Source organism: Ischnura elegans, chromosome 11 (assembly GCF_921293095.1).
Source record: "Ischnura elegans chromosome 11, ioIscEleg1.1, whole genome shotgun sequence".
Lineage (NCBI taxonomy): Eukaryota > Metazoa > Arthropoda > Insecta > Odonata > Coenagrionidae > Ischnura > Ischnura elegans.
The window spans coordinates 33,995,913-34,002,255 of record NC_060256.1 but is presented as its reverse complement, the minus strand read 5'-3'; positions in this window follow the sequence as shown (position 1 = coordinate 34,002,255).

Below are 6,343 nucleotides of genomic sequence, written 5' to 3'. Positions count from 1 at the left end.
AAAGCACTAGTTATTTAATCTTAAACGAAATAATATTCGAATAATAAACAAACGAATATCATTTTCTTCTAGTTTTTGGATGTGCCTATTTGAGAAGTGCTTTCGGTGTTATTGAATGGTTTTACCCAAATCGCAAAGGACAGTTAATATTTTTGCAAGTTAGTCATGAGCTAAAATGAAGGCCATTCATGCACAGAATGATAAATAGTTCATGAGAGGTGGAGGATATTCATGGATTTGGTTATTTTGATAACGGCGCTTTAACTGATTAATGATTTACCTTAAGTATGTTGTAATGGATGGTGAATATGATGTTTAGAGCAAGGTTTCTTTTTATAACATTCCATGATTCTGAATTTGAATAAACTTTTCAAATAGCATGTGATTAATCTCTGCATGACATGAACATGTTTTCGGTAATAGTAGTCCTAATCTGTTTTCATTTAAACTCTCAATTGGATTTCAAGTTGCTATGAAAATGTACTTAAAATGTACCTATTCCGTATTTTGGCATTCACAATGACCTAGGCATTCGATAAAAATGATACTCCACTCCAGGCCTCGGTGGAGACAAGATGAAGTCCACGCCCGCGAATCCAGAGGTCGAGGGTTCGAATCCCGCCTGGGTGGGACCCACGCCACTCAGAGACTTGTTGATTATGTATTTCATGCAATAGAGGACATTAGTCCAAACGTCGCGTCGCTTGAAAAATGAAGACAAGATTTATATCACTATATCAATTCAAAGATTATCCAATACTAAAAATCCAGCCGAAGTGACGTCATTTCGTGAACAGGAAGTTCCTGTGCTTCCTCCTCTTCGGGTCGACGTCTCGCTTCCAGGTAGCAGCTGGGCATGGACTTAATAGCAGTCCACTTTCTGCCCCGGTTTCTGAGAAATTTACCTGTTTCACCTAAGATGATGTTCTGAAAACCTGGAACTGCAGATGCCTTCCAAAATCTGTCTATAATCTAATCTATTTTCCTTGAAAATTTTTTGTAGTCTTAAAGTATTGCGTTTTAATAAAAGCAACAATACCATTGGCACCATCGGTATAGAATATCCACCTATATTGGTCGACTCTATAAAGGAGTCCCTACTTCCGAGTGAATGGAAACGAGTACGATTTTCGGAATCTAAGAATACCACCAAGGTCAAAATTGCACAACCGCTCATTAGATCTCCAAGACGGGTCTGGTTCACTGATCTCGGCGATAGCATTTTTTCACGTTCCATTGATCTCGACTGGAAATTTTATAACCAATAAATTTTGTTTTGATTAATGTCTTGGAGTGTAGGTCTTTAAAAATTGAAAGTAATTTTTTTCCAATGTTCCAATACATATTTATATCTTCATCCGGGCTATGAATAAATGAATGCATCAATTTGATGCATGAGAGTATGAAAGGTTATAACAATGTTTTTTAAAACAATAAAATAATATAATTCAACTGTGCCCATATCAATAATATAATAAATTGAATTCAACTGTAAATAAAATATTTTTTTTAATATTCATTTATTTACAATTGAATTATTTTTATTTTGGAAAGAAAGAACTCAATTTATTAAGTTTTATATCAGCGAAGAAGAAAAAGTAGCAGGTTTATAAGAATTTATTGGCTATTTTTTCCATTTCCTTTGGTGACATTAGCCCATTATAACCCAATGTTGCTTCTAAGCAACATCAAAAGAGTATAAGATTTAGCTGCCACAATAAGTATGATTGGGTCCAAAATTTTCAATTTTTCAAAATGAAAAATCTTGAAATTTGATTTATTCTAGAAACAGCTCTGGGTTAGAAAGGGTTAAGTGGTGTTCGAGGGAGACTTGGCGCTCGGGACAAACTAACGCTCAAAGCCGTCCCCTAACAATAAAAGGATCGATTTGACTCCTCTCCCATTGGTACACTACTTGCAATAATGGATTTTATTGTGGACTTCAGCCTTTGGTTATTGAGCAACCAATTTGAGCGCTCTTATTTCTATTCAGTCTGAGCTTCCTAAACAGACAAACGTAATGACGTACACTTATGAACCTTGGGTTTGACGCAGATCTCCATTCCTCTATCAGCGATTCATTTATAAGCACGTATTTCCTCTCGTTCACACCCATGGTAACAAGTAACTGTTGCTGGGAAGAATAGCTCATTAGTCATCGCACAATCAATAATAAATTTCAGCTATTTAATTCGATTTTTTTTGAAATTCCAAACCACTCAGATCATCCCGTTACTTTGGACCCTGCCAGAATGCATGCCTTCCTGTTGTTCCATCCCCATGACCCGTTTCCACTTCCAAATAGCCGTAACCAAGGGGATTTTACATGAAGAAGGTCCAATCGCATCTCTCAGGGGGGCGTCCATTAATTACGTTAGGTGATTTTGGCTATTATTGCACCCCAACTCCACCCTTGGTGACATTTAGTGAAATTTGACTCGACCCCCTCCCTCTAATTTCACGTGAGACTGGTCAAAATGCGTATTTTCAGTGTAAATACGTCAATGTATGCTTCATTGTGTCGAATTAAAAAAAAAAAAAAACAATTTCTTTAACCATTTTTAATAGAGAAAAAAGTTTTGATCAATTCAACCCAGTCTTCTCACAATGTTACACTGTTTTTTGTGGAAAACAAAATACGTCATACTTGCCCGGACACCCCTTCTCCCCCACGTGAGATTAGGTGAGAGTCGGCTTGACCCCCTTCCCCCCGAAGCCTCACGCCTCAAATAATGGATGCCCCCTAAGTGGCTGATTTATGTGGCCACTTCGGACGCATTTTAATCGGTTTTCAAAACCATTGGCAGCGCGGCGATGATTTAAATTTAATACACATTTAATTTTTTCCCAAATATTCTAGCATAGAATTTGCAATTGCAAGGGATAGCATTTAACAGTTATGAATTCGATAGATCACATAGTCAGGTATGTAAATTAGAGCTTATTTCTCCGTGAAATGCGGATTGCTTTGCCAGTAAATGACGACTTTTGTAAATCCATTCAAATGCGCAGTGGATGACAGCACATCTACATAATACCCTGTGAACCACCATTAGGGTGTTTGGCAGGGGGTTATCAATCACCAACATGCAGTATGCAAGAGGACCACCACATTCACACCACACGGCCATACAATTTTACGCATAATAACAAAAATACGGACACATTCGGGAAAAGGCAAAACTATTCTTCGGTTAGTTATTCCTAAAGCAAATCCATGCAAGATTAGAACAATGGAAAAAATTAAAACATGCAAGCTATGCCATTAATTTAAACACCCCTGCTACCCTTAATGACACAAGGAAGGAATGACATTTTAAATCATCAAGACGCTGACTTGAGTAATCTTCCGTAACACTCGTGGCCGTTACACTTCCCACATAACTCGGGCATTAGCCTATACTAGCTCCCGAATCATTGGCGGCCCTCAGTAGGGGGTCAAGAAGGGGCAACTGCCCCAAAAAAACAGCCAACACGCGACTCCAGGCCGCCGTAAGGAGGTATCGGTTCCGAGAATCGGCGACAGATGGGGGGGTAGATCCGGGATCTGGATTGGTATGCATTCGTTTGATAGGGTGACGCAACCTCTCAGGCCACTAGAGCATCGTGGAAGGAAGCGAGGGGAGGTAGAGAGGATTTGGGGAAAGCAAGGGAGGGGGGGAGCTGGGAGAAAGGATTTCTCGGAACGAGACTCTTTCCTCCTCAACTTGCGGAATTCCAGGAATCGCCCTAATCTGTGATGACTCATGCGGGCGCCCCGACGACGAGCGTCGGAGGAGAAGGTGGTGGAATGAGAAGGAAGCGTAGGGGAGGAGGGATCGTCTTCCACTCCATTCATTCTTTCTTTCATCGGGCAAACGCGCATGAGCAGCACACAACGTTGCGATCGACAAATGTGTACGAATTTATGAATGTGATCTCATAATACGGAGTGGCGCAGCGAGGCGGGGGTTAAACCCCCCCCCCCCCCCCAGAGCTCAGTAGTTTTTTAAGTTAAACCCATTTTACCGAATTTGATTAATATTATCTACTTATTGAATTTTGTAAGGACTTATAAAATATCCCTCAGAAAGTCGTAAAATTCACTATTTATCCAATTTTTTTTTCTGTGAGGGCCCCCGCACCTCCAGCTTGCCCTGGGGGGTATGCCATACCCCCAGGCACCAACGTATTAGTTGCACCTAAAACCCCTCCCTGCCTTAATTCCTAGCTGCGCCCCAGATAATATGCATGGGTAGGGGCAGAGCTAGGAATATAGGCTAGAGGGGGTTTCAGGCGCAACTAATACTAGAGTGGATTGGGGGTGTGGTATACCCGCCACGGTAAGCAGGAGGTGCAGGGGCGCTCCGCCAGAAAAAAAAAAGATAAATGGTTAAAAATGTTGAGTTTTATGGCCTTCGGAGGGATACTTTGTTAATCCTCACACCACTCTATGAGCAATATTAATCCAATAAAGTAAAATAGATTTAACTTAAAAATTTCTCTTAGCTCTGGTGGGGGTTTTATCCGCTAAAACTCCCCCTCTCTGCACCACTGCGCATGGGCGTCATCAGCATTATTTACTGGTGTGGGATAATATAAAAAAATTACTCCCCAAAAATTTTTTTACGCATTTAAGAGGCGAAACGAAGTCTAAATAAATTATTCTAAAGGCAAGTAAATTTGCCGGTCTTGCTGAAGTCCTCACCTGCCATACGAGAGGTCGCGGGTTCCAGTCCAGTCTGGGTTAGTTGACCCTTTTCAGCTCATGGTTGTTCGTGTGGCTTAAAATTGTTAATATGTTGAAAGCCACCATGTAAAAGGTCATATAGAGCTATTTCATGTGGTATAGGTATAAACAAAATAAAATATTTAAGTTCATCTGTGCGGTAGTAGATTCAAAAACAATTACTTTCGTTGAGTCTTTAGAAATATAATTGGATGGACGTAAACATTGACCTTACATTTTGGGTGGAACACATGTTTCCTACCTCCTCCCAGTGATGGCACCTGTGATAAAATGACCCTGACGATATCCGCTCAACTAAAAACATTTATTAATTCCTTTAATTCAATTTAAATTATAATATTTCGTACGTTATTATGCTATTATTCCTCTTCACATTTTCGTATCACACCTTTTTAATAAAAAAATTATATCTCGATAAATTTTTCATAACTACCAGGCAATACCTTATGCAATTTTGTGACTGACATCAACAGAAAATTCTCTTAATTTCCACATAAGTTTCATTGAAAAACCTGTTAATTTTTCATAGTCAGTATCAAGGCAATGATATCTTGATAATGATAATTGTTGGCAGAAACCTATTCATGTTATTCAAAATAAAAATTCCTAATCTGTCCACATTAGAATGTTTCAATATTCCTAACAATGAATTTATTGTCATCAGTGGCATAGCCAGGGGGGGTCCAGACCCCCCAAATATAAAAACACAATCATTTTCCTTCATAAAAGAAAACAAAATAATGAAACATCATGAATTTACAAAATATTTATTAAACAAATGAAGTTTTTTCCGATTATGAAAGGGTTGAAATTATGTATGAAGTTAACAACCCATTACTTAGTACCCTGTTCTTAAAAAATTCCCCCCCCCCCTGATTTTGGACCTGTAAAGTCATTGCCAACCAGAAACTTTAAGACCAAGAGAGAAGCCATTCATTGCATGGGCAACATAATATTGGTGTGCTTATCCAAACGCTACGAGTATTGTAAATATAAATCTTTTGTAAAATATTTCTTGGGCCTGAACCTTCCTTCCAGGCTTACAGCAACTCAAGAACAAGAAAAAGAACCCAGTACAAACAGTGATTTCGCATGCAGTTGTGCACACAGAAACAAATAAGGAAGGCATTCACTGGCAAAAATGAATTGAATGGACTGGGATTCAAACCAGAATTACTGGCCAGGTATGCCACCAGATATACACCATCAAGGAGATCTAAATTCGCAGCAGTCAAGTCTTTTTTATCTCGGCAAATTTTTTCCATCAACATGCATATGGTAATTAATGATAAACAATTTTTAAGACTCAGAATATACATATTCCCTGCTGGATAAAAAATTTTCCTTGCGATAGCTACCCAAAAGGCCATGTGATTGGAATATTTTGCATCCATAACATTAAATTTCGGCCAAACGTCAATGTAAGAATGAAAAACTAAAATCAACAGATTAAAATCTTCTATGTACATCTTATCTTCTATAAAATAGATGCTCACAAGTTAAATAACAATCTGTACTATACACACAAGAGTACATTTCTATCCACAATTAGTGTTTGGTTCAAAAAGTCAAGGACGATGTAAAATGTAATGTCAACATCAGTAATTATTAAAG